The following is a 12,202-nucleotide window of genomic DNA, read 5'->3' as shown; positions in this document are numbered from 1 at the left end:
TAACCAAATAAATGTGTACCTTAAACTTTCTGCCCAAACTACAGACACAAAAAAGGAACCCAGTAAGCTACATAAAATAAACCAGACATACAGATGGGCCCCAGACAGTGGAGATAAATTCATCACAGCACTAAAGTCACCTGATCTCACAAGTAAAATATCAAAATTCAAAGAAAACCCATACGAGATCACCAGAGATGGTGTAAACATGGCCATAGAGGATATAAATATGATCTTCCATGAGGCAGCTGTAAAAGCCGACCTTGTGAAACAGAAGAGGAAGCGTCACAAAAGACAAAATAAAAATAAGAAATGGTTTGACCACGAATGCAAAAATGCCAGAAAAGACCTGAGAAAAATATCAAACCAAAAGCATCGCCAACCAAACAATCCGGACCTACGTACTAGATACAATGAAACCCTCAAAAGATATAAACACACCATTAGGAACAAAACACAAAACTATACCCACAAAATACTCGAAGAAATTGAAAACTCCACCAATCCAAAACAATTCTGGGAAATGTGGAATAACCTGAGTACAACACAATTGCAAGCATTACCAATCCAAGATGGCGACATCTGGAGAACACATTTTGAAAACCTCTACAAAGACATCCCAATAAACGAAACAAACCCAAGTCAACATCAGGTCACAGAAAAACTCCACACATTAGAAGCAACAATTAAAGACAACCAAAACCCTCTAGACTCCCCAATCACATGGAAAGAACTGGCCACAAAAACAAAATCTCTCCACCTAAAGAAAGCCTGTGGCCCAGACAACATCAAAAATGAAATGCTCAAGTTCAGCAATATGGAGATGCAGGGTGCGGTACTCAAATTATTCAACATCATATTACGTTCAGGCTGTTTTCCCGATATCTGGTGCCAAGGACTAATCTCCCCCATATATAAAAGTGGAAACAAATCAGACCCAAATAACTACCGCGGCATCTGTGTCAACAGTTGTCTAGGGAAGTTATTCTGCAGTATTCTAAATAGTAGATTACTTGATTTTCTTAACAAACATAATATCCTCAGAAAAAACCAAATAGGCTTTCTTCCAAAACACCGCACCGCCGACCATATCTATACCCTTCACACCCTCATTGAAAAACATATACACCAAACAAAAAATGGGAAAATATTCGCCTGTTTCATCGACTTCAAGAAAGCCTTTGACTCTATATGGCACGAAGGGCTCTATTATAAACTTCTTCAGTGTGGAATAGGGGGCAAAGTCTATGACCTTATTAAATCAATGTATCTGAAAAACAAATGCGGGGTCAAAATTGGAGACAAACGCACCGATTTCCTCACCCAGAGAAGAGGCGTCCGGCAGGGCTGCAATTTGAGCCCGACCCTGTTCAACATATACATAAATGAATTAGCAGACATGCTGGAGCAAAGCGAGTCACCAGGTCTCCGTCTCCTGGATGGAGAAGTGAAATCCCTGTTCTATGCGGACGACCTGGTTCTGCTGTCTCCCACAGAACAGGGATTACAGCAACAACTAGACCTACTCGACAAATACTGCCAAAATTGGGCTCTAACAGTAAATCTAAAGAAAACCAACATCATGATTTTTCAAAAAAGGCCCAGATGTCAGGAAAACAAATACCAGTTTACCCTCAGTGATACCACTATAGGACACACTATGAGCTACACCTACCTTGGTCTAACTATTACAGCATCAGGGAGCTTCAGCATAGCAGTGAATGCACTAAAAGAAAAAGCCCGAAGAGCCCTATATGCAATAAAAAGAAAATTCTACAACATCCAAATCCCAATCAAAATCTGGCTCAAAATATTTGACAGCATAATCCTGCCCATTGCACTGTACGGTAGTGAAGTATGGGGCCCGCTAAATCACCAAAGCTACACTAAATGGGAAAAACACACAATAGAAGCCCTACATGCAGAATTCTGCCGAAGCATCCTTCGCACCCAAAGAAAAACACCAACAAATGCATGCAGAGCCGAACTAGGCAGATACCCACTGATAATAAACATCCAAAAACGAGCACTAAACTTCCTAAATCACCTCAAATCTAGCTCCCCAGACACCCTTCATTTCAAAGCCTTTCAGACCCAAGAGCTAAACCCAGAAAAGAGTCCCCTGAGTCAGCTGCTACTGAAACTAAGTACTCAGCCGGACCCTGACCAGCCCCAGACCAACACAGCCGTCCAAACACCAATCCGAGTGAACCAAATCATTAAAAAATGCAAAGAAACCTACCTGGAACATTGGAACAAAATAACTGAAAGCCAAAGCAGATTAGAATGTTACCGGGCCCTAAAAAGAGAATATAAACTGGCAGACTACCTCACGACCATCAGAGACACAAAACAGAGACAGACCCTCACCAGGTACAGACTAAGCGACCACCAACTGGAAATTGAAAAAGGCAGATACAAGAAATCCTGGCAGCCTAGAGAGAATAGAATATGCGATCAATGTCTGGCCGGCGAGGTTGAAACAGAGATGCATTTCCTCCTAAAATGCGAAAAATTCAACACATCAAGAAACATATTATTCAACAAGCTAAGCCAAACAACCCCAGATTTCAAGGAATTGGATGACCTGTCAAAATTGAGATTAGTCCTAGGAGAAGGAGACAGACCATACCTTGGGGCCAAATATGTAACAACATGTCACAACCTGAGGACTGTTTAAAAATTAAGACTGTTTAAAATTAATATTGAACGTACCAAATGAAGTACAAAGACTGTTTAAAATTAATATTGTTTAAAAGTAATATTGTATGTAACCAACAAATGTCAAATTGATTGACACCTACAGAATGTTGGAAAACTGTACCTTTTTGCTATGTAAGCTTTGGCAATATGGTTCTCTGTAAACTTTCATGCCAATAAAGCATTTGAATTGGAATTGGAATTGGAGACAGACCGAGAGAGAGAGAGAGCGACTCATTTAAGTGTAGAAAAAGCTACACTTCAAGTTCTAAAAGTTAAATTTAACTTTAGTCAAAGTTAGCTCAGTTTAGTTTAGTTTAGTTTAAGTACCAAAGCACCTAAGAAAAAGACCGCCAAAAATAGCGCCAAAGAGAAAAAAAAAAACCCGGAAAAAAAGAAAAGACAGCGAGATAGAGTAAAATAAACCCGGGGAAAAACCGGAATAGCGAGGCACCAAAGCAGAGCCCGAGCAGCAGCCGCAGCACGGAGCCTGAAGCCCGGGAAAGGCCCGAGGAGCCGGGCCAAGACCGAGGCCCAGAGACCGCGGGGTCGGAGAGGGGGAGCAGCCCGGAGACACCGGGAAACAGCGGCTCCCAGACCCAGAGCCAGGACAGTGAGTACGAGGCCTGGGGAGGGTGAACCCGGGAACCGAGGCCCAGAGACCGCGGGGTCGGAGAGGGGGAGCAGCCCGGAGACACCGGGAAACAGCGGCTCCCAGACCCAGACCGGGAGGAGCGGCCCGAGCCAGGACAGTATAAAGAGACCGAGAGAGACAGCGAGAGAGGAACAGCCCGAGCCTGGAGAGTGGGGAAAGGGCCTGGAAGAAAGGGCCTGGAGAGCGCGAATTCGGGTAAGAGAAACAACCCGAGCCCAGGGCCTGAAACCCGGGGGAAACCGGACTGAAGCCCAGAGACCGCGGGATCGGAGGAAAACAGCCTGGTGAGTCAGAAAAACCGGGGGCCTGAGACCGACGCGACGACGCGAGGAAATCCACCCGGGGCGCGGAGAGCGAACGAGTCCGGGGCACGGAGAGTGGGCAAGTCTGGGACACGGAGAGAGAGCGAGTCCGAGGCCCGGAGAGCGAGTGAGAGAGTCGGAAGAGGAAAACACCGGGTCCTGAAAAAAAGTTTTACTTAATTCTACCTAAGTTTAATTTTATTTAAGTTTAGTTCGAAAAATAAAAACCCTGAAAAAAGCACAACAAACCCGCGAGAAAAAGAAAAAAATAAATAAATAAACTCGGGGGAAAAACCAGGAGAGCGAGGCCCAAAAACTGAGAGAAACCCCGAGAGAAACGGGAGGGAGAGGGAAACAACCCGAGCCAGGAGCCTGAAACCTGAGAAAACCCGAGGGCCCAGGCCTGAGACTGAGGCCCAGAGACAGATTCAGCCCGAGAGGGGAGCAGCCCGAAGGCACCGGCTCCCAAATACTGTGAGAGAGAGAGAAACTTTTAAGAGCAGCTATATCTAAGATGAACCCCTGAAAAACTCTCAATTTTGGACCTAAAAGTGGGATAAGGTGGAACACGACACAAAAAAAAGAGAAAAAAAAAAAGTTAGCTAGCTACGAAAAAAAAACAAACAACTACAATGACACAAAGCAGGGAAGTGAAATATCCTGAGAAATGCAACAGTTTAAAGGCAAAGGATAAACACAAGGATATAACACTACAAAATAACCCAGAGGTCCTCTACGTTGACTATGTCACACACAAAGGGATTAGGAAGAAGAACAACCTCATATTCTACACCGACTCCGTTCCCTCATGGAAGGAGGCTTTACAAAAAAACTACGCACACGTCTCCAGTGAAGGTATTAGCATGGGAGGCAGACTGAAAATATGTAAAGATGGAAATCTAGATAAAGATGACCCCCTGCTAACCATAAGCTACTACAACAAAAAAGGAAAGATCATGATACAGGGGAATGTAGAAAATTTGGACTCCTTTGAAAAGGAATTCCCCCAGTTGAAAACTAAGGCAGACACAAAGAGGACCAATGGACAGGAGGCAAAAGAGAGCCAAACAGAGGATGAAGAGAGCCAAGCGGAGGAAGAAGAGAGTCCAGCAGAGACACACACCTCCCTGACCATCTCCACCCCTCCCACGCCTCTCAACGCAAACAAACTGCTGAAAGAGAGTCTGTCCAAACTAGAACTCAATTTCAATGAATACAGGGAAACACAGGCCAAGAATTTGAAGGAGGAACTCAAACAGCTGAAAACAGAAAACGAGTCCACCATCCACGAGTTGAGAAAGATCGTGGAGGAGCAAAGAAATGAGATCAAAGAACTCCGTACTCAGCTAAACAAAACGAAGGAGGCCGTAGAAAGGCAGTAAAATGAACTCAGCAGGCAACACAAACTTCTTAAGGTCCAACAACCTGCTGGTACAAAAACAACACACACAGGGACACAGAACCCGTCGGATGCCCCCCCACACGAGGATGTCACACCCTCTTTACCTTGCGACCAGAACAGGAACACACCGCAGGTCCCAAACCCCGCTCCTGTCACACAGCCTACCCCAGAAACTCAGCCAACAACCAGCCCTCAGTCGAGTCCTGCCCATACTACTGCTACCCAGTCTGAAAAGCCAGCCCCTCAGGCGGTCCTGCTGACCGACTCCAACGGGAAGTTTTTGGACCCCCAGAGGACGTTCCCAGGTCTGCAAGTCCTGAAAAAATGGTGCAGCAACACAGGCCATGCAATGAAGATCCTGAACAGAGAATCCCTTGGAAGCCCAAAATGGCTTGTGATCCACACAGGCACAAACGACCTACGCACCCTACGGGAAGGCACTGCTAGAGCAGTGAGCAGGATGGCGGAGAAGGCCAGCATGGAATTCCCCGAGGCGCGGATTGTGATCTCCACTCTACTGCCCAGAGAGGACACCCCAGCCTATGTAATCCACAACACCAACAGGGAGATCGACACGAGATGTACTGCCCTCCCCAACGTCCACCTGGCCCATCACCCAAACATCAACACAAGGGACCTCTATGACGGAATACATCTACTCAAACAGCGGATGTGGATCTTCGCAAAAAACCTCATAAACACTGCCAAAAGACGCACCCCTCCCACCCCCTCTACCATTGGGAGCCCTAACCCAAACAGGACCACCACTGTCCCCCACCCCCCTATACAAAACCAGCAACAGAACTGTGCTATTGTACCTGACCCCAGACCCCACTCTGGACCACAGACTGTAGACCAAGAACTGAGAAAGATCATGACGATGATAAGCACCCTGATGGAAAGCCGGAGAAGAATGTACTAAATTATTATTATTGTTATTTTATTATTACTATTATTAGATAGCAGTATGTGCATGCCTTATGGAATTTATACTAAATCGTCATTTAGCATTATATAAACTAGTGTTTTCACACCCGTCCCACAAAATAGGTCCATTTTATTTCGTTTTTTTTGAACTATATAGATGCGTTCTTTCCACATAAGCTGCTGGAATATCCAGGGTCTCCGCTCCTCAACTTTTGGGATGAAGAGTACAGACCCTGAATTCCTAAAATCTATAAAAGACATTGATATAATTGTGTTAACAGAAACATGGTGTCAAAAGGACGTGCCCACCCACTGTCCTCCAATGTACCATGAAATCATTGTGCCCTCAGTAAAGAACACTAAGACACGCAAGGGCAGAACCTCCGGGGGAATCTTGGTGTGGTATAAAGGAGAACTGGACAAACACATCTCACATATAAAACAGGGGAAATCACATGTATGGCTAAAATTAGATAAAAATATAGGAATAGCAAAAAAAGATGTCTACTTATGTGCGATCTACATACCTCCAATAGAATCGCCATATTTTGAAGAGGAGTTATTTGATACTCTCCACATGGAAATCAGCCATTTCCAGGCCCAAGGAAAGGTGCTACTATGTGGGGACCTAAATGCAAGGACCGGATGTGAACCTGACTTCATAGACCCACAGGGCAACAACCATGTGTTTGGCCAGACCCCTTTATATGTCACACCAGCCATCGCAAATCGGAACAACCTTGACTGTGAAATAAATAAAAGCGGTAGGGAGGTAGTGCAACTCTGCCGAGCCTTAGGCCTGTACATAGTTAACGGTAGGTTCAGAGGGGACTCCTTAGGGAGATTCACATATTCCTCAACTCTTGGGTCTAGTGTGGTGGATTATACAATCACTGACCTGGACCCCTGTGATATCAACGCATTCACTGTCAGGCAGCAATCCCCCCTCTCAGACCATAACCAAATAAATGTGTACCTTAAACTTTCTGCCCAAACTACAGGCACAAAAAAGGAACCCAGTAAGCTCCATAAAATAAACCAGACATACAAATGGGCCCCAGACAGTGGAGATAAATTCATCACAGCACTAAATTCACCTGATCTCACAAGTAAAATATCAAAATTTAAAGAAAATCTGTATGAGATCACCAGAGATGGTGTAAACATGGCCATAGATGATATAAATATGATCTTCCATGAGGCAGCTGTAAAAGCCGACCTTGTGAAACAGAAGAGGAAACGTTACAAAAGACAAAAAAATGAGAAATGGTTTGATCACGAATGCAAAAATGCCAGAAAAGACCTGAGAAAAATATCAAACCAAAAGCATCACCAACCAAACAATCCAGACCTACGTATTAGATACAATGAGACCCTCAAAAGATATAAACACACCATTAGGAACAAAACACAAAATTATACCCACAAAAGACTCGAAGAAATTGAAAACTCCATTAATCAAAATCAATTCTGGGATATGTGGAATAACCTGAGTACAACACAATTGCAAACATTACCAATCCAAGATGGCGACATCTGGAGAACACATTTTGAAAACCTCTACAAAGACATCCCAATAAACGAAACAAACCCAAGTCAACATCATGTCACAGAAAAACTCCACACATTAGAAGCAACAATTAAAGACAACCAAAACCCTCTAGACTCCCCAATCACTTGGAAAGAACTGGCCACAAAAACAAAATCTCCACCTAAAGAAAGCCTGTGGTCCAGACAGCATCAAAAATGAAATGCTCAAGTTCAGCAATATGGAGATGCAGGGTGCTGTACTCAAGTTATTCAACATCATATTACGTTCAGGCTGTTTTCCCGATATCTGGTGCCAAGGACTCATCTCTCCCATATATAAAAGTGGAAACAAATCAGACCCAAATAACTACCGTGGCATCTGTGTCAACAGTTGTCTAGGGAAGTTATTCTGCAGTATTCTAAATAGTAGATTGCTGGATTTTCTTAACAAACATAATATCCTTAGAAAAAATCAAATAGGCTTTCTTCCAAAACACCGCACCACCGACCATATCTATACCCTTCACACTCTCATTAAAAAACATATACACCAAACAAAAAAAGGGAAAATATTCGCTTGTTTCATTGACTTCAAGAAAGCTTTTGACTCTATCTGGCACGAAGGGCTCTATTACAAACTTCTTCAGTGTGGAATAGGGGGCAAAGTCTATGACCTTATTAAATCGATGCATCTGAAAAATAAATGCGGTGTCAAAATTGGAGACAAACGCACCGGTTTCTTCACCCAGAGAAGAGGCGTCCGGCAGGGCTGCAATTTGAGCCCGACCCTGTTCAACATATACATAAATGAGTTAGCAGACATGCTGGAGCAAAGCGAGTCACCGGGTCTCTGTCTCCTAGATGGAGAAGTGAAATCCCTGTTCTATGCGGACGACCTGGTTCTGCTGTCTCCCACAGAACAAGGATTACAGCAACAATTAGACCTACTCGACAAATACTGCCAAAATTGGGCCCTGACAGTAAATCTAAAGAAAACCAACATCATGATTTTTCAAAAAAGGCCCAGATGTCAGGAAAACAAATACCAGTTTACTCTCAGTGATACCATCATAGGACACACTATGAGCTACACTTACCTTGGTCTAACCATCACAGCATCAGGGAGCTTCAGCATAGCAGTGAATGCACTAAGAGAAAAAGCCCGAAGAGCCCTATATGCAATAAAAAGAAAATTCTACAACATCCAAATTCCAATCAAAATCTGGCTCAAAATATTTGATAGCAGAATCCTGCCCATTGCGCTGTACGGTAGTGAAGTATGGGGCCCACTCAATCACCATAGCTACACTAAATGGGAAAAACACACAATAGAAGCCCTACATGCAGAATTTTGCCGAAGCATTCTTCGCACCCAAAGGAAAACACCAACAAATGCATGTAGAGCCGAACTAGGCAGATACCCACTGATAATAAACATCCAAAAATGAGCACTAAACTTTCTAAATCACCTCAAATCTAGTTCCCCAGACACCCTTCATTTTAAAGCCCTCCAGACCCAAGAGCTGAACCCAGAAATGAGTCCCCTGAGTCAGCTGCTACTGAAACTAAGTACTCCTACTCAGCCGGACCCTGACCAGTCCCAGACCAACACTGCCCTCCAAACACCAATCCGAGTGAACCAAATCATTAAACAATGCAAAGAAACCTACCTGGAACATTGGAACAAAATAACCAAAAGCCAAAGCAGATTAGAATGTTACCGGGCCCTAAAAAGAGAATATAAACTGGCAGACTATCTCTCGACCATCAGAGACACAAAACAGAGACAGACCCTCACCAGGTACAGACTAAGCGACCACCAACTGGCAATTGAAAAAGGAAGATACAAGAAATCCTGGCAGCCTAGAGAGAATAGAATATGTGATCAATGTCTGGCCGGCGAGGTTGAGACAGAGATGCACTTCCTCCTAAAATGCGAAAAATTCAACAAAACAAGAAACATATATTTTGACAAGCTCAGCCAAACAACCCCAGATTTCAAAGAATTGGATGACCTGTCAAAAAGACAGACCATACCTTGGTGCCCAATATGTAACAACATGTCACAACCTGAGGAACAGTGAGGGACTAACGAGCACACCCATAGCATATATAAACATTAATAATGTTTAAATCAATACAGAATGTACCCAACGACTGTTTAAAAATTAATACTGAATGTACCCAACGAGGGTCAACGACTGTTCAAATTAATATTGTCTGTACCCAAAGAAGGTCAAAATTGTTTGACACCTACAGAATGTTGGAAAACTGTACTTTTTGTTCTGTAAGCTTTGGCAATATGGTTCCCTGTAAACTTTCATGCCAATAAAGCATTTGAATTGAATTGAATTGAATTGAAATTGAATTGAGAGACTGGGGGAGAGAGAGCGAGAGAGACTGGGGGAGAGAGAGAGAGAGACTGGGGGAGAGAGAGCGAGAGAGACTGGGGGGGAGAGAGACAGAGAGACTGGGGGAGAGAGAGCGAGAGAGACTGGGGGAGAGAGAGAGAGAACGAGACTGGGGGAGAGAGAGAGAGAGAGACTGGGGGAGAGAGAGAGAGAGACTGGTGGAGAGAGAGAGAGAGAGACTGGGGGAGAGAGGGAGGGAGACTGGGGGAGAGAGAGCGAGAGAGACTGGGGGAGAGAGAGAGACTGAGAGAGAGAGAGAGAGACTGGGGGAGAGAGAGAGAGACTGGGGAGAGAGGGAGAGACGGGGAGAGAGAGAGAGACTGGGGGAGAGAGAGAGAGACTGGGGGAGAGAGAGAGAGAGACTGGGGGAGGGAGAGAGAGAGAGAGACTGGGGGAGAGAGAGAGAGACTGGGAGAGAGAGAGAGAGAGAGAGAGACTGGGGGAGAGAGAGAGAGAGAGACTGGGGGAGAGAGAGAGAGACTGGGGGAGATAGAGAGTGTGAGAGAGACTGGGGGGAGAGAGAGAGAGACTGGGGAGAGAGAGATAGAGAGAGAGACTGGGGGAGAGAGAGAGTGTGAGAGAGACTGGGGGAGAGAGAGAGAGAGAGACTGGGGGAGAGAGAGATAGAGAGAGAGACTGGGGGAGAGAGAGAGACTGGGGGAGAGAGAGAGACTGGGGGAGAGAGAGAGAGAGACTGGGGGAGAGAGAGAGAGAGAGAGAGAGAGACTGGGAGAGAGAGAGAGTGTGAGAGAGACTGGGGGAGAGAGAGAGAGAGAGACTGGGGGAGAGAGAGAGAGAGAGAGAGAGACTGGGGGAGAGAGAGAGTGTGAGAGAGACTGGGGGAGAGAGAGAGAGAGAGACTGGGGGAGAGAGAGATAGAGAGAGAGACTGGGGGAGAGAGAGAGACTGGGAGAGAGAGAGAGAGAGAGAGAGAGACTGGGGGAGAGAGAGAGAGAGAGAGACTGGGGGAGAGAGAGAGAAAGACTGGGGGAGAGAGAGAGAGAGAGAGACTGGGAGAGAGAGAGAGAGAGACAGACTGGGGGAGAGAGAGAGAGACTGGGGGAGATAGAGAGTGTGAGAGAGACTGGGGGAGAGAGAGAGAGAGAGACTGGGGGAGAGAGAGATAGAGAGAGAGACTGGGGGAGAGAGAGAGTGTGAGAGAGACTGGCGGAGAGAGAGAGAGAGAGACTGGGGGAGAGAGAGATAGAGAGAGAGACTGGGGGAGAGAGAGAGACTGGGGGAGAGAGAGAGAGAGACTGGGGGAGAGAGAGAGAAATGCGGGGTCAAAATTGGAGACAAACGCACCGATTTCTTCACCCAGAGAAGAGGCGTCCGGCAGGGCTGCAATTTGAGCCCGACCCTGTTCAACATATACATAAATGAATTAGCAGACATGCTGGAGCAAAGCGAGTCACCAGGTCTCCGTCTCCTGGATGGAGAAGCGAAATCCCTGTTCTATGCGGACGACCTGGTTCTGCTGTCTCCCACAGAACAGGGATTACAGCAACAACTAGACCTACTCGACAAATACTGCCAAAATTGGGCTCTAACAGTAAATCTAAAGAAAACCAACATCATGATTTTTCAAAAAAGGCCCAGATGTCAGGAAAACAAATACCAGTTTACCCTCAGTGATACCACTATAGGACACACTATGAGCTACACCTACCTTGGTCTAACTATTACAGCATCAGGGAGCTTCAGCATAGCAGTGAATGCACTAAAAGAAAAAGCCCGAAGAGCCCTATATGCAATAAAAAGAAAATTCTACAACATCCAAATCCCAATCAAAATCTGGCTCAAAATATTTGACAGCATAATCCTGCCCATTGCACTGTACGGTAGTGAAGTATGGGGCCCGCTAAATCACCAAAGCTACACTAAATGGGAAAAACACACAATAGAAGCCCTACATGCAGAATTCTGCCGAAGCATCCTTCGCACCCAAAGAAAAACGCCAACAAATGCATGCAGAGCCGAACTAGGCAGATACCCACTGATAATAAACATCCAAAAACGAGCACTAAACTTCCTAAATCACCTCAAATCTAGCTCCCCAGACACCCTTCATTTCAAAGCCTTTCAGACCCAAGAGCTAAACCCAGAAAAGAGTCCCCTGAGTCAGCTGCTACTGAAACTAAGTACTCAGCCGGACCCTGACCAGCCCCAGACCAACACAGCCGTCCAAACACCAATCCGAGTGAACCAAATCATTAAAAAATGCAAAGAAACCTACCTGGAACATTGGAACAAAATAACCGAAAGCCAAAGCAGA

This window comes from Somniosus microcephalus, chromosome 5 (genome assembly GCF_052327205.1).
Source record: "Somniosus microcephalus isolate GS21.2 chromosome 5, FLI_Smic_1.0, whole genome shotgun sequence".
NCBI lineage: Eukaryota > Metazoa > Chordata > Chondrichthyes > Squaliformes > Somniosidae > Somniosus > Somniosus microcephalus.
Note: the sequence above shows the minus strand (reverse complement) of the source record.